The sequence below is a fragment of the Ailuropoda melanoleuca genome, chromosome 9 (assembly GCF_002007445.2).
Source record: "Ailuropoda melanoleuca isolate Jingjing chromosome 9, ASM200744v2, whole genome shotgun sequence".
In the NCBI taxonomy this organism is placed as follows: domain Eukaryota; kingdom Metazoa; phylum Chordata; class Mammalia; order Carnivora; family Ursidae; genus Ailuropoda; species Ailuropoda melanoleuca.
This window is the reverse complement of record NC_048226.1, coordinates 39,746,607-39,769,021: the sequence shown is the minus strand read 5'-3', so window position 1 is coordinate 39,769,021 and position 22,415 is coordinate 39,746,607. Positions and strand designations below refer to the sequence as shown.

General features: G+C 38.9%; 1 protein-coding gene across 3 annotated transcripts in view; it reads left to right on the top strand.

The window, feature by feature from the left end:
* CRH (corticotropin releasing hormone) overlaps positions 1-22,415 on the top strand; it is a 177,941-nt gene that overhangs the window by 17,525 nt on the left and 138,001 nt on the right. Inside the window, exons 3-4 of one of the 3 annotated variants that reach the window (XM_034668137.1) lie at positions 7,157-7,308; positions 8,160-8,274. The exons of the other annotated variants lie outside the window; for them this stretch is intronic. The gene's annotated coding sequence lies outside the window, so the exon portion shown is untranslated. The remainder of the gene's footprint in view (positions 1-7,156; positions 7,309-8,159; positions 8,275-22,415) is intronic. 3 annotated transcript variants of the gene reach the window in all.

The following is a 22,415-nucleotide window of genomic DNA, read 5'->3' as shown; positions in this document are numbered from 1 at the left end:
CCAGGGTGTTCTAAAATTAAAACTACATCATGTCTCTTTTCTTCTCCAAGCCCTGCAGTGGCTTCCTGTGTCACCCAGAGTAACAGCCAAAAAACTGAGATTGACCTACAAAGTTTGAGATCTCTTTGATCTTTTCTTAAATCCCTATCCCTCCTATTCACTTTCTTCTAGGCTCAGTGTCCTCCACACTATTTCTTGAAGCCATAGGGCCTTTGTACTAGCTGTTTCCTCATTGTTCTAGTTCCCCGGAATGCTCTTCTCTGGAATATTTGAATGGTCCCTTCCTCACCTCCTTCAGGTCTTTGTTCAAACGTTGCCTTCTCCAAGGGCAACTCTTACTCCTTTATGTGAAACTGTGATCCCCTTTACCTCATGCCCATCTGAGTCCCCTAATTCCCTTTGCTGTGTTCTGGTTTTACGTAGCACTTCTCCCCTGATAAAGTAATAGATGAGCTTTTCATTTTTTTTCATTGATTGATTGAATGTTTACTTTACTTTCTTTCACACTAGAATGTAATGAAGAAATTTTTGTCTATTTTGTTCACTGGGAAGAAATTTTATCTTTTTTGTTCACTGAGGTGTCCCCAGTGCTTAGAAAGCTGCTCAATAAATACTTGCTGAGTAAACTCAAATATGTAGGAGTAGTTACTAAAAGTCAAGTGCTGCTCTAAGTTCAAGGAATACAGCTGCAAATAGACAGGATAGCCCTGCCTTGTTGGAGCTGATATCCCTAGTGGGAACCAACTGCAAAATGGCAGAACTGCAAATGTGCAGTATTTTTTGTAGAGACCAGCATGGTGGGACTGATAAGGTAGCCACAGCAGTCAGAGATGGAGGAGAATACCTAGTAGCAGTCCTATGCAAGAGGCAGAGTGGATTACAAAAGCCATGGTCAGTTGGAAAGTGAAAACTTCCAGAAAACAGAGAATGAGTTACAGAATACTGAAGTAAAGGAATTACAAAACAAACAGAAAAGTGAGCCCAAAGAAGGAAGAATATGTGGGGGGAAAGGAAAGAAAACTTATGTAAACAGCGTATAATAGAAACTCCCAATAACAGTGTCTTAACCACACAATGGTTTATTTCATTGCATAAAAGAAATCCATAGGAGGGAACCAGGTGTTGGATGGAAGCTTCGGGATCCCACCAGCAACCAAGTGTCCTATGTCTTCCATCATCCTCAGCACATGCCTTCTATCCTCAAAATCACTTCCTGGAAGGAAGCAAAGGGAAGGAAAAAGGAATCTTCCAGAAAATGACATAATACTTCTCATGGGCTAGAACTTAATCACCTGGTCATACCTACTGCAAAGGAGTCTAAGGAAGCTTGTCTTTTAATCCAGGGCATTGCCACCACAAATATCTCTACCATAGTAATAAACGAATAAATTGCAATTTATTAGAAGAGGATCCAAGATTAAAACCCAGAGTATGGGGGTGCCTGGGTGGTTCAGTCAGTTGAGCATCCGACTTTTGGTTTCGGCTCAGGTCATGATCTCAGAGTCCTGGGATTGAGCCCTGCATCAGGCTCCGTGCTGGGCACGGAGTCTGCTTGAGAGTCTCTCTCTCTCTCTCTCTCTCTCCTTCTCCCTCTCCCTCCTTCTTCCCCTCCCCCCACAAAAAATTTTAAAAAGGAACAAATGTATAGTGAAAAGGAAGTAATTTCACCGCAGACCATTATATCCTTAACCCTCTAGACTTTCAGGGTCTCTGCCCAGAAGCAACCACTCTTACCAGTTTCTTGTATAAGAAGCAGTCCTATAAAACTCATGAACCTTGTGAAAATGAATGCTTGGTTCTTATTAGTAACAGTGACAACTCTGATTTGTAGGCATTAAGTGCAAGAGCAGGCTGAAATGATACCACGTCTAAGAACGTCATCCTTGGTTAGGCCAGGCATATGTCACTGCCTCCCAAACTCCTTCATGTCTTTTTATAATTACCATCATTTTTTTGTTGTGGGAAAACATATATAACATAGAATTTAACATTTTAACTGTTTTTAAGTGTACAGGTCAGTGTCATTGAGTAAATTCACATTGCTGTTCAACCATCACCACTGTCCATTGCCAGACTTTATCTTCATGCCAAACAGAAACTCTGTCCGTTAAACACTAACCCCTCATTCCCTCTCCCCCCAGCCCCTGGTAACCATCATTCTATTTTCTGTCTCTATGAATTTGCCTATTCTAGGTTATCTCATATCATTGTAATTGTACAATATCTGTCCTTTTGTGTCTTATTTGGCCTAATGCTTCAAGGCTCATCTGTGTTGTAGCGTGTGTAAGAATTGCCTTCCTTTTAAAGGCTGAATAATTTTCCATTGTATGGATACTCCATATTTTGTTTCTTTGTTCATCTGCTAAAGAACATTTGGGTTGTTTTCAACTTTGTGCTATTTTGAATATTGTTGCTATGAACATTGGTATACTAGTATCTGTTTTGAGTTCCTGCTTTTAATTTTTTTGTATTCTTCACACCTTTTTATAAGGTACCATGATTTATTGTAGTTGGTGCACAAATGCTTTAAATTCCTTATTAGATTCCAATCCCTTAAGAGGCAGAGTCCATGATTTTTTTTCTACTCACAAATTTACTCATTTGGTCATTCAGCAGTTATATATTGAGTACCCACTGAATACCAGGTAACAGACTAGTCTTTGGGGACACATAGTACAATGACAAATATGACCTCTGTCTTCTTGTAGCATAGGTCTAGTGAGGGACATATTTTTTTTTTCCTTATTGCTTGTAGAATAATGTCTTGTACATTGCAAGTCAATTAGTAAGTAAGTAAATAAGTAAATTAACTTACTGACTTCACATGTCCTCAGTAATTCGTGAGGGTATCATATCAGTGAATGGATAGCAGTGAACATATTTAGAACAAATGTAAACTCTGTGAGATTAGGAATCATGCTTTTTTTTTTTTTAAAGATTTTATTCATTTATTTGACAGAGAGACAGCCAGTGAGAGAGGGAACACAAGCAGGGGGAGTGGGAGAGGAAGAAGCAGGCTCCCAGTGGAGCAGGGAGCCCGATGTGGGGCTCGATCCCAGAACGCCAGGATCACGCCCTGAGCCGAAGGCAGACGCTTAACAACTAAGCCACCCAGGCGCCCCAGGAATCATGCTTTTCTTGTTCACTATTGTATTTCTAGCAAATAGGATAGTGTCTAGCACACAGTATGGGCTCAATAATTTTTAAACAAATACTGATGACATAATTTGTTCTAAAGAACGGTGACAAGTTCTAATGAACTCTGCCTATATGTTATGGTTGGAAAAACCAAGACATTTAAGAAAAGCCAGAAAAGTAGTGACCAAGTCAGAAATTGAACCTGCATTTCCCGACCTTCAGTCTGATGCTTTATGCTCTTTATCACACTAGTATATAAAATTAGAACTGATGTTCCACCTTTCTGCGAAAGATGTGAACTTTAATTAGCTATAATCACACACAGTATGGAGAAGGTTTAAGGCCTTTACATTTCCTAAAAATGATAATGAATCAGATTCCAAAATAAGCTTGTTAAATGCTATCCTCAAATAAAAAAGATAGTAGCATATGATGATGAATTGCTATTTCTGCTGTGAATGATGAGGTGTTACTGTACTGCCTGCTTGGGAAGGCCTCACCAAGACATGTCTAACTCGATATGTCATTTCTTTGCTCATTCAGCTCAACCCCATTTTGGGGCTTTGGAAATGATCCCAATTGTTGGCTGTCAATTAATTATTTAGGCCTTTTGGGTCTTTTTGAGCAACCTGGTTTGGAAACATTTGATTCTATGTTATATGAGTTAAAGTTTATTTCGTTAGGAATTCTGGCTAAATTTTTCATGAGTAAGAAGGTTGAGGCCTTTAATTATTTAAAAGTTTTTGGATTATTTGTGGATTAAAGCCAAGCTATTTTTTGAATGTTTTTTTTATTATATTATGTTAGTCACCATACAGTACATCCCCGGTTTTTGATGTAAAGTTCAATGATTCATTAGTTGCATATAGCACCCAGTGCACCATGCAATACATGCCCTCCTTACTACCCATCACCAGCCTATCCCATTCCCCCACCCCCCCTCCCCTCTGAGGCACTCAGTTTGTTTCTCAGAGTCCATAGTCTCTCATGCTTCATTCCCCCTTCTGATTACCCCCCCTTTCTTTATCCCTTTCTTCCCCTACCGATCTTCCTAGTTTTTATGTTCCATAGATGAGAGAAATCATATGATAATTGTCTTTCTCTGCTTGACTTATTTCACTNTCACTTAGCATTATCTCCTCCAGTGCCGTCCATGTTGCAGCAAATGTTGAGAACTCGTTCTTTCTGATAGCTGAGTCATATTCCATTGTATATATGGACCACAACTTCTTAATCCAGTCATCTGTTGAAGGGCATCTCGGTTCCTTCCACAATTTAGTATTGTGGACAATGCTGCTATGAACATTGGGGTACATATGGCCCTTCTCTTCACTACGTCTGTATCTTTGGGGTAAATACCCAGTAGTGCAATGGTAAAGCCAAGCTATTTTTATTATTATTTTATTATTTTTAAAATTTATTTTTATTTATTTTATTATTCTTTTTAGAGAGTGTGTGAATGCATGTGGCGGGGCAGGGGTAGGGTCAGGTGGGGGAGGGACAGAGGGATAGGGAGAGAGAGAACCTTAAGCAGTCTCCACACCCAGTGTGAGCAGAGGCAGGGCTTGATCTCACGACCCTGAGATCATGACCTGAGCCAAAATCAAGAGTCAGATGCTTAAGTGACTGAGCCACCCAGGCACTATTTTTAAAATTTCAGATATTTCAGCTTTAAAGAAGCCTCCAGTATTTGAAATGTGCAAATTCATATTATAATAAAATCCAAGAAGAGCATAGACTAAATTCACACCCAAGTTTAGCTGATCAAGTCTGAGACTATCATTGGCCTGCTGATGTCACAGGAAATAGAGGACCTTAATTCATAAGGTAAACAACTTTGTGTAAACATGTAAAGAGTTTGACATTTTGAGAAGAGTGGATTGAACAGAAATTCTCCAGAACTTGAAGAGAATAGAGTACTACCATTGCTGGCCCCAAAGTTAAAAAGAACTTGGAAACTGTTGGAAAGAGAATAAGCCTAAATGTCAGACTTGTACCCCTTGGTTTTAGTGTGTCATTTTTAATTTTTTTTCTTTAAAAAAACTGAGATATAGTTGACATATAATATTGTAAAAAATAAATAAAAAAATAAAAACATGAAAAAGTGTAAATTTAAGGTTATAATATGTTGATTTGATTCATTCATATATATATTGCAATATGATTACCACTGTAACGTTAATGAACATCTTCATGTCACATAATTATCATTTCCTTTTTGTGGTGAGAACAATTGAGACCTAGTCTTTTAGCAACTTTAAAGTTTATAATACAGTATCATTGACTATAATCACTCTGCTATGCATTAGATCTCCAGGACTTATTTACTGGTTGCAAGTTCATATCCTTAAACAGTGTCTCCCCAGTTCTGCCACCCGCCCCCATCCTGTCCATCAAGCTTCTGGTGATCACCTATCTGGTCTTTGTTTTTATGAGTTCAGCCTTTTTAGATTACATATTTAAGTGATATCATAGAGTATTTGTCTTTCTCTGTCTGACTTATCTCACTTGGTGTAGTGCCCTAAAGGTCCATCCATGTTGATGCAAATGGCGGGGCTTCTTTCTCGTGGTTGAATAATACTCCATTTTATATACGTACCATATCTTCTTTATCTCTTCATCTGTTGATGGGCACTTAGGTTGTTTCCATATTTTGGCTGTTGTGAATAATGCTGTAATAAACATGGTAGTGCAGATATTTCCTCAATATCCTGTTTTCATAACTCCTAGAGGAAAGCATAGTGAAGAAGCTCCTTGACATTGGTCTTGGCAATGATTTTTTGACTATGACACCAAAAGCAGAAGTAACGAAAGAAAAAATAAATAGCACTACATCAAACTAAAAAGCTTCTGCACAACAAAGGAAACCATCAACAAAATGAAAAGCCAGCCTACGAAATGGAACAAAATATTTACAACTATATGTTGGATAAGGGGTTGTTGTCCTTATTGATGCTCAGACTTTTCAGATAATGAAATTCGTTTTTGCCTTTATGACAGACAACAGGAAATTCTCAAAACCTGACTTACTATCATTTTCATAAGAATGCAGGTATTCCATTGGTTTTGTTGTTGTTATTGTTTGGGAATTTCCTATCATACACTTTTCTAGAGCCAGGAGTAGGAAGATAAAACGGCCAAATGGTGACTCATGATGTTTGGTCATTTACTACCAACCTTATGTGATTTGGATGAAATATGTACAAGTATGTGTTGTGATAGGGAGGGCCAAAGCAATAACTGGAGGTCATATGGTGAAATCAAAGAACTGAAAATGAATTTTGATAAGAAGTTGTCTTGGTAACTTACTCAATTTTGGTGTATTGGCATCCTTGGTACTGTTCCTATTTGTGTCCCAGAGAAGGATAGGGGACTCTTCCTTTAGCAGGCTACCTTTCTCCCTGCCCAACTATGTGTAATGAAAGAGCAGGAGTTGAAGAGGAGAGCCTTCTTGCCAATGAGCTCTTTTCTTGATCCTGCCAGACAACTGTCAGAGCCTTGAGAGGAGATATTAGTAGTTCCCATTATTGTCTTATTTTATTTTTTTTAGTAGTTCCCATTATTTTGGTCACTTACATGTATCCTTCAGAAGAGGGTTTGACATTTTTCAATACAGATGGAGAGAGGCAGTCAGGATAGGGAGAGTTGAGGCTGGAGGTGGGAGGAAAATATGGGAGGACAGATCTAGGGTGAAGTATTTTCACCAGTATCTAGTACAGCGAACAGAGTCTAGACTAGTGAACAGAAAACTAATGCTTTGGCAGTTCTAGTCTCTACTAACATGAACAACTTTTTGAGGGCTCACCTACTAAGCTAAGTGCTTTGCAGCTAGCACCTCATTAAATTTTTACAGCACCCCGTGAAGTAGGCATTGACTATATCTTCACTTTATAGATAAGAAAATTAAGATCCACAGAATAACTCTACTAAGATTATACAGCAAGAAAGAGCAGAAACCAGAATTTATACTCAGTTGTAGTCGGACTCTAAAACTACTCTGCTATTTTGTATCTTCCAGAATAAAATCTGTGCTTTCCTCAACCCTGTCCAACTCCACAAAAGAGTCCACGTATGGTCTGAAAACTGCCTCCCTAAGATTAGTCAACTGGCCAGCTGGAGCCCCAGGCCAGTCTTGTGCCTCCAAAGGATTTGGCCTGTATGGATGACTAGGTTTGGATTCTGAATATCTGAATTTTCTTTACCTTGTGGGAATTGCATTATAATATATTTAGGCTCCTATTGTCCAGCAGAGATTGTGCTACTGTTAGAAAAGAGGAGTTTGCCAAACCTTGATTTTCACAGCTCCACATATTCTTATGCAGTTGTCATCAAGTTGTTACTTTAATACCACAGTCAATCATATGTAATGTTACAGCAAAACACACCTGACATGCTCATTAAAACAAATATCACATTTGCATAATCACTGTTGATGGAAAGATACACACACAGAGGCAGCTGGAAAACTAATGAGGTTTGTTTAAGCAGCAGCCATCCTCCTCATGCACACATGTTTTAGGAACTTTTGTGGAACTTCCTAGCCTCCTCCTACCTTTCTACCCTCAATTCTCTTAGAAGAGTCTGAGCTGGTAACCTTAACTGAAAATTGTAGCAGAGAATGGAGGGGAGTAATCTGATAGAAACTGAAGCTAGTAGTGAGAGAAGGTAAGATTATTGGAAAAAAGGGGTATTTCAGAGTGGGTATTACTAAATAGGAGCAAGGCCAAAGCAGGGCCTTCAGATAGGGCAATCAACTGATACGATGATATGATGGTTTCGTGTATTTGAAGAAGGGGGTGATTTATTTAGTGCAGCTCCTGAGGGTAGAAAGGAGTCTGCCGCACCAGGTCCACCCACGGTGGAATGGGCTGGAAGGTCCGGTCTGCTGTCTGATTACCAGGAATGGGAAGCACAAAGGAGGTCTAGGATATGCAGAATGATTTCCAAAGTGCTTTCAGTAAATCATCTCATTTGGTCATCCCGACCCCACTGCGAGATAGTTATTACCCCACTTTTTGCAGGTGAGGACCCGAAGGCTGCGGACAGTAAGCAACCTGCCCAAGCTCACGTAGCCAGGAAGTGTCAAAATGGAGACTGGAACTTAGGACTTCTGACTTCAGAGGCCCTGGGTAGCAAGTAAGATCCCATAATCAGAAGGTCCTGGGACCAAGGTGGGGAGAATGGAGAACAGGACAGCTGTCAGTTTGACAAAGCACTGTGCTGGGCTTTTTAACAATCTTGTGAAGGCAGGATTATGATCTCCCTTTAAAAAAGTAGTTCAGCATTGGGGTAGGGCTGGATCTACTTGGGTAGTAGTGAAGTGGCCTCTGCCACAGGGGCAGGGACATAAGCAGATCATCCCAAGGCTACTGAAGTAGTTTATTGACTGGGTTCCATGTCTCTGCTTTGAGCCAGACTCCATAGTGAACTTTCCAAAATAACATCTCTGATCACATTACCCCCTTGCTTAAATCTTCAGTGGATTATATCCTACTGCTCTTAGAGTAAATATCAGAATCTTTGAGAAGACCCACAAGGCAAGGTATGGCCGCTCCCTACATGGCCAAACCTCATTTTGCCTTATATTTTACTTCTCCCTCTGTGTTCCAGCTATACTGATAGGAGCCACGTGCTCTCTTACTCAGTTCAATCCTCAGATATTACAGATGAGGCAACAGATTCAGGGATATTAAATGGTTCGCTTAAGGTCAAAGCAGACTCTTGTTTTCCAGGTCAGTGCTCCTTCTACCACACAGCCTACACTGCTTTAATTCATGAGTGTTATCCTATTCTAATGTGACCAAGAGAGCCCCACAGAAAAGAATGAAACAAATAGTGTGTGACTGCTTATTCAACTCTAGTGAAACCATTAATTTTACTTAATTAAGTTCTTTTAAAAAATTCAGGATAGAGTCAGAGTCTGATAAAGCTAATAATAGTGTCTTTCTATGGATGAAAAATCTTTAGAACACCTTCAGTCCATCAAATCATATTTGAAAAATGCTCGTGTATTATTCTTGGCTAATGATAGGATGATAATGTGAAGTAAAGATTAAAGGTCAGTTGTCAAATGTAGCTATTAGCCAGAAAAAAGTCTTCCAGACAGTGTTTCCTGAAACCTTTTGAGCCCTGACATGGTTGATGAACAGAGTGGGTTAGAGCTATGAATCATCAGAGCCTCCTGCCCAACAATGTTTCCTTGGGTAGCAGCCTGGATCTGTTCAAGTCCCAAGTTATCTGATGTTCCTTTGTTAAACTGCTTCAGAGTGTACTTTGTCACCCTATTATTGATGGAAGGCCAAAAATGACACTGCTCAATTGTGAAAAGCTTTGGGGACTATTATGGGAAAGTGCTTATTTCATGAATTAATTCCCTTTGCTGCCACGGAGAACTGAGTTAATGCTTTCACTCAGTTGGGAAGACATGGGCAGTCTGTAAGAATGATCTTGAGGTGGGAAATGATGAAATGATCATTGTCAGAGGTATAATGCATGTCATGTTGTGAATAGCTATGCTCCATTTGATGAATCCATGGTGAGGCATTGAAGAGAAAGGCGTTTTCAGCCTCTTTATCTTCTAGGACTTTAAAAAGTTGTAGAATTTTAAAAACAAGCATTGGAAATGGCCCTTCCAAAGTACTTTTCAAGTTTACCAAAGATTACCGTGGCAACTAAATTACTAATGACTGAAGGAAGTGTGTATAATGATGTTTTTCAGCCCATGTGCAAATTCCCTCTTTATTAAAGAGCAAATGCCAGGAATTGAGACTATCATGCTCTTTGTAGCGGCAGAGAATGAACATTCTCTGGGGGAGGTATATTCCTTTTTTTTGTTTTTTTTTTATTTATTTATTTATTTTTAAGATTGTATTGATTTATTTGACAGAGATAGAGACAGTCAGCGAGAGAGGGAACACAAGCAGGGGGAGTGGGAGAGGAAGAAGCAGGCTCTCAGCAGAGGAGCCTGACGTGGGGCTCGATCCCGGAACGCCGGGATCACGCCCTGAGCCGAAGGCAGACGGTTAACCGCTGTGCCACCCAGGCGCCCCGGGAGGTATATTCCTTAGCAATATGAAGGAAGTGTGTCAAAAGCCTTCACATTCATTTTTACAGAAGTGCCTGATGACATTAAAAGAATGAAGTTGTTCAATTGGATACCATTGCTTCTTTTTGTTTAAATTTTCTGAAGATTATATAATTTTTTAAAATGTTTTTTATGTTAGTCACCATACAGTACATCCCTGGTTTTTGATGTAAAGTTCAATGATTCATTAGTTGCATATAGCACCCAGTGCACCATGCAATACATGCCCTCCTTACCACCCATCACCAGTCTCTCCCATTCCCCCATCCCCTTCCTCTCTGAACCCTCAGTTTGTTTCTCAGAGTCCATAGTCTCTCATGCTTCATCCCCCCTTCCGATTACCCCCCTTTCTTTATCCCTTTCTTCCCCTACCAGTCATCCTAGTTCTTATGTTCCATAGATGAGAGAAATCATATGATAATTGTCTTTCTCTGCTTGACTTATTTCACTTGCTTCTTGAATGAGAGTCAGAAAGGCAGATTTTTTAACCATAGGAATAGCTTTGAGATGATCTGGTAGTAGCTTCTTTCTTATATGCATTTTTGTGTTCACTTATGTTCAGTGCATTGAATTTCATACCCTCCTGGGTGATTTTTTTCATGATCTGAAAGTGGAAGGAGGAACCAAAATCAAGCCTTTTTTTTTTTTTTTTAAATTCCAGTACAGTTAACATACAGGATTATATTAGTTTCAGGTATGTAATGTAGTGCTTCAACATAAAGTCAAGACTTGTTACACATTTTCAGAGTACATTATGCAATTGCTGCTCTGGGATTTCACTTAAACTTTTATAGACCCAGTTTTTTGTGTTATTTATGTATATATTCTTTGAAAGCTTGTTTCTTTGTAATGTACTACAAGCATTTATCATTAAAATACACTAACCTATTACTTAAAAAAAATCTGTAAAAGGGGAGCCTGAACTTGATGTCATGAGCACTAGGTATTATATGCAACTGCTGAATCACTAAGTCCTAACCCTGAAAATAATAATAGATTATATATTAACTAAATTGAATAAGAAAGGGGGGGGCACCTGACTGGCTCAGTCAGTAGAGCATGTGACTCTTGATCTTGGGGTTGTGAGTTTGAGCCCCACATTGGGTGTAGAGCAGTACTTAAAAAAAATAAATCTTTAAAATACACTAACCTTTGGTGAAGACAATAACAACAAAACTATTTGAAATGGAAGTTTTAATTTTATTTTCTAAATTAAAGTGTTTATAACAAGTGCAGATGTGTCTCAATAAATGAACCTGGGTTCATTTATTTTTATTATAACTCAGGTGATTTTTCTTTCTAGACTCCATTTGAAATTACATCATTATATAGATAGAAGTATAGATTCATATGGTTGGAAGGGACTTTAAAAGTAATCTAGTTTGACTCCCATACCGACCTAGTTTCAGTTCTAATACTTCTACTGACAGGGACAATGCTGTCCTCAGAGACAGGCCACACCATTAATAGACAGCAATAATGGCTAAAAAATTCTTTCTTTTATTAAACTAAAAATGGATACCAGAAAACTTCCATCTGCTGAACCTTGCTTCATTTTCTGGATAAATGAAAGCACAGTATGGCCAAAACAGCAAAAATGATAGACTTACAATGGATTATTTAAGTGCCCCTGGGCCAGAAGTTAAAGGCTTATGTGAAATGAGGTAAGATTTGTCTAGAAGGAAATTGGGCTCTCTTTGGGCTAGACACTGAAGGAGGTGATAACCTCATTTTGTGCTCCTGGCTTCCTCTTGATCTTTCCCCAAATGAGAAGCATCTTTGGCTGTTTCAGTTTTGTGAGAGGAGAGAAGGGTAACTGACATAGGGGAATATAGGGCAAAGGTTGAAAGCTGACATGATCTTGGGACTTGGCAATACAGGATTTTGGTCTTTAGATTTTTGTAGCCTTGAAGTGACTGGGAAACTGGTGTAACATTCAGGGAGAGACTCCACAGAGTGAAGGGGCATTAGAGGATTTTTACTGGTTCACAGAAGCTCAGAGTAGTTATGGAACTTCCCACCACTAAGAAATTCACCACTTTCTGTGGCAACAGTATAACTTTTGAATTGCTCATTGAGCAGTTCTACCTATGTTGAATTAAAAACCATTTATCTCCCTGTTACCTGCCTGTAACTTAGACTTATTGGTTCTAGTTCTTTCATCTTTGTGACAACCTGCAAATATTTGAACATAGCAACCCCATGTTCTTTTCAAGAAGACTGTTCTCCCAGCTAATCTTCCCAGTTCTATTAATCATTTTTATGTGAAATGAAATCAAGGAAAATTCACTGTCTCGTGTTCTTAATTGTACTTAAAAATGTTTAAACCATTTTTTGAGAATCTCACCTTGGCTAAACATTGTATTCAACATTTTACCTTTAGAGTACAGTAAATACTACTAGATATTTTCTGATTTAATTCTCATAACAGTCCCATGAGATACACATTATTAGTATCAGCACTTGGCTGATAAGGAAACTAAAGCCCAGAGTGGTGAACCAACATGCCTGAGATGCTGGGGCTACTACTCCAATTTCCATCCAGTTCCCTGAACTCTGGATTCCATGTTATTAATCACCACAATAGCCTGGTTCTGATGTACTGATAAACCTATTAAAAGGCCATATATAGTGCCAAACACATGATTGTAGGAATGATCTCGCTTGTATGGAGCAGGGTAGAACTCACTTTATTTTGGAGACTTTGCTTCTGATAATATAACCAAGATCTTCTCATTCTTTGGTAAGCACATCATCCTGTTGACAAACAGTTCCTTGGTTCTTAAAATATGTGCTTTTATCAGGATATGTCTTCCCAGTCATACTTGTATGGTTTGTCTTTTGGACATGAGTGTAGGAATTTGCATTTATTTTAACTTTCATTTTCTTATACTTATCATTTAAAATCTAAATTCTGGCATCCAGCACAATTAGCTTTTTTCTTGGCTTCCCACCATAGGCCATAAGTTTTGGTGGAATGTTCTTTATTGTGTTTTCATTTTGATGACAACTTAAGAAATAGGAATAAACATTTTCTGGCTAATCCCAGTGACCATCTTATTACTAAATATAGATATGTAATCTCAGAGCCTGCCTTTGTGCTAATACTTTGTTATAAACTCATGGGTATAGAATAGAGGAAGACAATGGACAAATGATGCATTTCACTCTAGGAAAAGGTCATAGACATCATGGTGTACTGGGCAAGTGCAGTTTTCCTAGCAGTTGGAATATGATGGGTAAACTGAGTCATCATGCAGATAGTAGTATATCTACTATCTGTGGGACTCAAGTATGTGGGACTCAACCTGTCATAGCTCGGCACCATATTCATGTTCCCTATTTGGTTTCAGCAAAATATCATGTATTCCATCATATTATTGTGTATCATATTATATTAATACAATTTACATTTTATTTGATTTTGTAATACAAATTATTGATTTTATAATAACATTAACTAATCATCCATTAATACTTTACATGGATTATTTAATTTAATCCTGAAGCAACCTATGTAATAGAAATTATTATCATTCCCGGGGCGCCTGGGTGGCACAGCGGTTAAGCGTCTGCCTTCAGCTCAGGGCGTGATCCCATCGTTATGGGATCGAGCCCCACATCAGGCTCTTCCGCTATGAGCCTGCTTCTTCCTCTCCCATTCCCCCTGCTTGTGTTCCCTCTCTCGCTGGCTGTCTCTATCTCTGTCAAATAAATAAATTAAAAAAAAAAACTCTTTAAGAAATTATTATCATTCCTATTTTACAGATGAGGAGACCAAAGCCTGAAGAGTTTAAGTAACACTTAAAAAGACACAATTTATAAGAGGTGGAATTAGTTTGAACTTAGACATTCTGATTTTAAGTGTCCAATCTCTTAGCTGTTAGGTTTTATTTATTTCATGAATTTATGTTGTTTTTATAGTTGTACAGGATCTAGAATGTAATATACATCTGGCTAGTTTTGTGTTTATATATATTTAAGTAATATATTATTAAAACAGTTTAATTCAGCTTTAAGCATTTACAAGCACTTCCCCCCCCCAAAGAAGTCATTATATATATTTGATAAACTCCATCAAGGGCATATTTAATCAAAATTCTCTCTATGACAAACAGTACTCAGGGTGTGAGACTTGGGTATGGATTGGAAGTCAGGGCTGTGTACTGGGGAGACGGGATTTGTCATGGCTGTAGACCATGCTGTCAGGGAGATGCCATAGTAGGCCATACTAGGTCCTAAGCCTCCTGAGGTCAGGACCATGATGACAACAAAGTGCTGGAATGAAGGTGGGAATTCTTCGCTGATTGAATGACCAATCAGAGTCAACAAGGAGAGGTTTACTCTATATACTTTATGAAGACATAAAATATGCTTTAGAAAGATTTAATAGAGACTAAAAAATTAAAAATTTATTGATAAAATAAAATTTGCATATGTAAAACAACTTAGTCCACCAAAATCTGTGTCCTGCTTATAGCATTCTTTCTTTGGAAGGAACCTGGAAGCTGTTCTAGTGGTCTGATTCTCAGATACATAGTTTTGGATTGGTTTCAGGTTGCCTGCAAGGGGGTTATGTATTTCCAGCCTCCACTCTGGACATTTCTATTTTGTAGATATGGGGTAGAATCTGGGAATTTTTACTAAAAACTAAAACTCCCCAAGTGATCAAGATGCATATGGCCAAGTTTGGGAACCCTTGACCTTGACTATCTCTGTCACTAGATGTGACTGCAATTAGTACAATTCATTAAGTATTTTCAGTTCTCCTTTCTGATCACATGGTGAGATTGCCATTTCTGGTCTTTTTTTGATTCTGGCCAGTAAGCTATACGTAGAAATGATCTGTGTCATTTTAAACCAGGAACATTTAATTGATAATTCTAGACTCTCAGGGGTCTCTCTTTGCCTCTGGATTGAAAATCAGAAGCATTCAAGATGATGACTGTCTCATCAGTCTGGGTCCCTGAGTGACCACAGTGAACAGAGCCACCCTGACACTTGCAGAAGACATGTAACGTGGGGAAGAAATACATCTTTATAGTGTTTAGCCACAAAACCTTCCTTGAAGTGGGGCTCTGGGTGGCATATCTCCATGTCTGCTACACATGGCTCCCTTTTTAAAAGGTAGGCAATCTTGGACATGTTACTTAAAACCTCAGTGGGGACTCGGTTTCCCTACCTGTTAAATAGGGATAATAATTACCTATCTCATGAAGTTTTTGTGAGGATTTAGTGAATTATTGGAAAGCCCTTCAAACTGTGCCTGGCACATATTAAATGTTAGCTTTTATTCTATTTAAGTAATAATCTTCCCCTCCCCAGATGGTACCCCATTTAGCGGAGAAAGGTTGTAGCATTTTCAGACTTTGCAAGATATAGTTTGCACTCTGGGGAGAAGGTTACAGCAGCCCTTTTTAAAAGAAATCATAATTGGAATATTTCATGTTCTCCCCTTGTCACTTGATATTATGTGATCTATACTGCCAGCAGAATTTGCTAATGACCTCTGAGTAATAGAATATTAACAACTCCTAATAAGCTGAACATCATAGTCAGAGAGCTATTTAGAAATGATTTGTAAATTACATGATTCGTTCTTAATACGTGTGCATTCCCCTTATAAAATAATATTTTAGGACTGATAATTAAGGGACTTGGTCTTTAACCCTCTAATGATTCATAAATGCTCATTTTCACTGTTTTGTAAAAGTCTCAGTGGAAATTTAAGGCCTATTGGAGTTTTTTAGGTTCTATAGCTTTGAATTTTTTAAGTTTTCTTTGAAAAGCACTGAATATATCAAATAAAGCCCTTTAAATTCCATTCATGATTGAATATGAAAGGATTATGCTCTCATCTGAGAAGTGCCAAATTACCAATGATAATGATGCTATTGAATTATCAACTAGGGAGAACTATTGAAGAAAATAGGTGGGGGATAAGGAGGTGGGAAAAGGAGAATCTGCTAGAAAGAAAGACCAATTACTTCTTTCCGTCTCTTTGTTCACTGAAAAAAATATAAAACTAGCACCCACGGTGCCCTTGGCAGGTTGCTGGGTGCTGAGATGAATAGAAAACGAACCTTCTTTTGAGGAGTTTATGGACTGTTAGGGATTGCAGTTGGTGGGGGTGCAGCGGGGAGATGTCCACTGTTATAGATACTGTACTAAAGACTCAAGGTAACATTGAGGTGGGTCCCTGCATTTAGGGGCTGGCCTGGGGAATGGCAAAGAAGGGAGTGATGTCAGAGATACTTTGGATCAAAAACAAAAAGTACTTTACCATCATTCTGATGATGGAGTAAAACTGAGGCCTGACTACTCAATAAGAGTGAGACTTTCAAGGCCCAGGTGATAGGGGGAATGGGAATATCCTTGGAAAAATAGGATATTTTGGGAGGATGATAGATTTGGTTTTAGACATATTAATTTTTTTTAAGATTTTTATTTATTTATTTGAGAGAGAGAGTATATGAGCTGGGGGGAGGAGTAGAGGGAGAGAGAGAAGCAGGCTCCCTGCTGAGCAGGGAGCCCAATGTGGGGCTTGATCCCAGGCCCCTGAGATCATGACCTGAACTGAAGGCAGATGCTTAATCAGCTGAGCCACCTGGATGCCCCTAGACATGTTAGTTTTAAGTGCATTGGAATATCCAGATAGAAATACCTATCAGACAGGTATATAGGCTTGTGAGGGAATTAATGGATCAGAAAAGAAAAGAAGACGAAGGTTGCATTGATGAGTCGAAAACAAAGTATATATTCAGTTAAACAGTCCGAGAACAAATGTGTATTGAGGTATCCCAAAGTAAAATTTTCATAAATCTATTATTTATTACATTGAATTTTACCCGGTTGAAATGGTGGAAATGAACCACATGATTATATGCTTAAAGCTCCATTTGCTAGTATGTCTGTATCTGATTTGCTTAATTTTTTTCTGAGTGGCTAAGCTCAAAAGTATGAGGCTTGCTAATCTTTTAAAAAATGTAAAATATCACTTGCTTGTCAAAATTCAACTAATGGAGAACTATACAGAGTAAAGAGTGAAAGGCTGCTTTCTTCAGGCCCCAGCCCATCCTACTCCCCAGAGCTAATGACTGCTAGCATTTGGTTTATATCATTCTGGTCTTTTAAATACAAATTTAAATACATATCTGTATATTTTATACAAGTGAGTTCATACAGTATATGCTGCCTTGAATCCTTTTTTTTTTCACAGAATGGTATATTATGGATTTTTCACCTTGTTGAAACATATATATCTTCTTCTTACCGTAAAATATATACCTTTGTATAGATGAATTCTAATTCATTTAACCATTCTGCTATGGATGCATGTTTACTTTGCTGTTTTTTTCAGTTACATAGTGTATGTGCCAACATCTTTACATAAACATCCTTTTACTTCTTCTAATAAATGTCTTAGAAGTGGAATCACTAGTTCAAAGGGAATCTACATTTTTTAAAGTAAGCTCTATTCCCAAGGTGGGGCTCAAACTCACGACCCCAAGATCAAGAGTTGCATGCTCTACTGATTGAATCAGCCAGGCACCCCAGGAATCCACATTTTAAATTTTGATGCATTCAGCAAATTGCATCGAAAGAGGTTTTACCAATTTATATTCCCCTAAGAGGTTCTTTTTTTCTTTCAATATTTGCAGCTGATTTCTATTGTGTACAACGAAATTTGTGTGCATTATTTCATTTAATCCTTAAAAGGGTCCTTTGAGCTAAGTGCTATTATAATCTTTATTTTGAGGTAAAGGGAACCGAGGCTCAGTGAAATTCAATGTGATGGCCAAAGTCACGTGGCTTGTAAGCAGTAGAGCCAGTATTTGAAACCAGTTTGATATGGGAACTCATGCTCTTTTTTTTTTTTTTTAAAGATTTTTTATTTATTTATTCGACAGAGATAGAGACAGCCAGCGAGAGAGGGAACACAAGCAGGGGGAGTGGGAGAGGAAGAAGCAGGCTCCTAGCAGAGGAGCCTGATGTGGGGCTCGATCCCATAATGCCGGGATCACGCCCTGAGCTGAAGGCAGACGCTTAACCGCTGTGCCACCCAGGCGCCCCATCATGCTCTTTTTTTTGGTAACAATATTTTTTTATTATGTTAGTCACCATACAGTACATCCCTGGTTTTTGATGTAAAGTTCCATGATTCATTAGTTGCGTATAACACCCAGACTCATGCACCCAGAACTCATGCTCTTAACCACTTCTTGTTCTGCCTCTCCAAAGGAAAAAAGACCACAAATTTGCAGACTACAGGGGCCTCTAAATTATTGTGCTTGAGTCTCAAATTGCTTTTCTTGGTTGCCAAAAAGAAAGGGAAACAGTTACATAGAACTAATGTGAAAGGCTTCTTTTGAATCAGATTGTCATTTTCCTGTGCCTGTACCTCTCCAGTCATCTCATCTTGCACCTTGCTCTAGAAAAGCTCACAGATTCTTTATTGAACCTCATCCCCAAAGATCTAAGTTCCTGAGGGCCAAGAGAGTTCAGGCCAATGTTGGCTGTACTCACTGCAACTGTCTTCAGCATCTGCTGACAGTGGCATAGTTTGTGTTCATTATTCTGATGCAATGGGGTATCTGGGCAAGGGGCACAGAGGAGAGGAACATGGCCAAGACCCGATGGCTCTCCTTGTGAATATTTAAAAGCCATTTAAATAGATTTCTTTTTATCTCCTAATTTCCTATTGATGACAGCACTGAAACTACTTGTCTCATTTTTCAAATCAAAGCTTCCTAGAGCAAAATGGCCTGGAGACTGAACAGCTCTTGAGGCTCTATTAATCACATGGGTAAGGGCGGGGAGCCCAATAAATTGTTCAGTGAGTGGAAAAGTACTTAAGACCACCTCTCCCTTCCGCCAGCCTCTTCACACTGCTTCTTTAAGGCTCGTTTCTTGTGAAGGGTCTTTATGTTTTTTGTTTTTCCTTAGAAATGATTTCATAAGTACCTTTTTTCAACACACACCTATTGATTTCTCCCAAAGACCTTTGTTGGAATCAGGCACCTGTGCCCTGGGCCCATCTGATGTGTCTGCCCTCAGAAGACATGACTCTGAGAAGGCATCATGAGGTCCAAAGCCATAGTCTGCACTGGGCCATTATCTCCCTTAGGTTTAGGAACTAGAGTGATGTGGGTTAGAATCCTGCCTCAGTCACTGTTACTTGAACAAGCAACTTATATTTATGCCTCTGTAAAGCCTTGGTGTGTCCCTATTGGGATAATAGTATCTGTCTCCCAGAGTTGTTTTTTGGATGAGTGATAATTGTCTCTTTTCTGTTTGTCATTCGCAAATCAAGTACCAGCTTGGTCCTTCATCTATTTTGTCGCTATAGAATTTCCAGAGCAGGGGTGCCCGGGTGGCTCAGTCGTTAAGCTTCTGCCTTCGGCTCGGGTCATGATCCTGGGGTCCTGGGATCGAGCCCCACATTGGGGATCCCTGCTCAGCAGGAAGCCTGCTTCTCCCTCTCCTACTCCCCCTGCTTGTGTTCCCTCTCTCGTTGTGTCTCTCTGTCAAATAAATAAAATCTTAAAAGAAAAAAAAATTCCAGAGCAGTTGTGCTAGTTTGGTAGGTGTTAGGGCTTTGAGGCTACTCTCTAGAGCTCTATACATAAGATCCTGAGAAAACACCATTTACTCATTTCAAAGCTTGGGTTGAGGTGCTGGTAGAGATTACATGGGATGCGGGCTCTAAAGCCACGAGGCCCTCTTGGTTATCTACTGTTTATCAACTTTAGCTCCATAAAATTTGTTCAAGTTACTTAACCTCTCTCTCAATTTTTTTCTTTGTATTTAGATCTTTAGTGATGTACAACATAATAGAAAACAAACAAAAGAAACTGATTTTTATGACTAGCTATTACTCATGTCATCCTAGAGCAGGGGGCTGGAGGAAGAGGCTGTTCTCCAAGGAGAACTGAGGTGGTTAGTGCTGGGCTTTTTTCCTGGGCTTTTTCTTCCCCCATGCAATGTGCTGGGAAGGGGCCAATGATTTCTTAAACAGATGACTGTTTTCTAGATCGGAGGGCTCTACCTCCATCCACATTGTTCCAAATGGCAAGATTTCATTCTTTTTGATGACTGAGTAATATTCCATCACCTATATATGCCACATCTTCTTTATCCATTCATCAGTTGATGGACATTTGGGCTCTTTCCATGATTTGGCTATTGTTGATAATGCTGCTATAAACATTAGGGTGCATGTGCCTCTTCAAACCAGTATTTTTGTATCCTTAGGTAAATACCTAGTAGCACAATTGCTGGATCATTTTAACTTTTTGGGGAATCTCCAAACAAAAACAGACATGTAGATCAATGGAACACAATAGAGAACCCAGAAATGGACCCACAACTATGTGGTCAGCTAATCTTTGACAAAGCAGGAAAGACTACCCAATGGAAAAAAGACAGTCTCTTCAACAAATGGGATTGGGAAAACTGGACAGCAACATGCCGAAGAATGAAACTGGACCACTTTTTTACACCATAAAAATAATAAATAAATTCAAAATGGATGAAAGACCTTAATGTGAGCCAGGAAACCATCAAAATCCTAGAGAATACGGGCAGAAACCTCTTTGACCTCAGCCATGACAACTTCTTATTAGACACATCTCTGGAGGCAAGGGCAACAAAAGCAAAAATGAACTATTGGGATTTCATCAAGATAAAAAGCTTCCGCATAGTGAAGGCAACAACAAAGCTAAAAGGCAGCCCATGGAAAGGGAGAAGATATTTACAAATGATGTTTCTGATAAAATATATGAAACTAAAATAATCCAGTTAAGGAATGGGCAGAAGACATGAATAGACACATTTCCAAAGAAGACATCCAGATGGCTGACTCATCATCAGGAAAATTCAAATCAGTACCACATGTGATACCACCTCACACCTGTTGGAATGGCTAAAATTAGGGACATAAGAAACAACAGGTGTTGGTGAGGATGTGGAGAAAGGGGGACTCTCTTGCACTGTTGGTGGGATGCAAACTGGTGCAGCCACTCTGGGAAAGTTTTGAGATTCCTCAAAAAGTTAAAAATAGAACTAGCCTATGATCCAGGAATTGCACTACTAGATATTTACCCAAAGGACAGAAAAATACAGATTTGAAGGGGTACATGCATCCCGATGTTTACAGCAGCATTATCAACAATAGTCAAACTATGGAAAGAGCCCAAATGTCCATTGACTGATGAACAGATAAAGAAGATGTGGTGTGTGTGTGTGTGTGAGTGTGTGCGTGCATGCATGCACAATGGAATATTACTCAGCCATCAAAAAGAATGAAGTCTTGCCATTTGCAATGATGTGGATGGAACTAGAGTGTATTATGCTAAGTGAAATAAGTCAGAGAAAGACAAATACCATATGTTCTTGCTCATCTGTGAAATTTAAGAAAGAAAACAGATGAACAAATGGGAAGGAGGAAAAGAAAGAAAGGAGAGAGGGAAATAAGCCATAAGTGACTCTTAATGATAGAGAACAAACTGAGGATTTTGGGGGGCGGGGATGGGCTAGCCCAGTGATGGGTATTAAGGAGGGCATGTATTGCATGGAGCACTGGGTGTTATACGCAAACAATGAATCATGGAACACTACATCAAAAACTAATGATGTACTGTATGGTGACTAACATATCATAATAAAAAAAACACAAAAACTGAGGGTTGATGGAGGGAGGTGGGTGGGAGGATGTTCTTGAAGGGTGATGGGTATCAACGAGGACAGTTGTGTGATGGGCACTTGATGTTGTATGTAAGTGATGAATCACTGAATACTACTTCAGAAACCAATATTGCACTGTATGTTAACTAACAAAATTTAAATTAAAAAAATTATTGCTCCATCTATAATTTATCTCTAGGTGGTTACACAAGAAATTAGTAACACTTGTTTCCTCAAGGGAAAGGGGCTAGGTGTGGAGATTTGAGGAGGCGTTTTCATTATATACCATCTGTACTTTTGAATTTTAAAATTTTAAAATATATGAATGCAATATTTATTGCAAAAAATCATGAAATAAAAAAATTACAAATGGGCCCATTGGCTAGACTTTCCGTATGGATAAAGGAACTCTTCTTGGGCAAGTGGCAGCTATCACAGGTGGGAATGGTGGTTGGGACCACAGGAGCTGGCTTGGGGAGAATATACATGCTCCTTGTGGCAGGAGAGA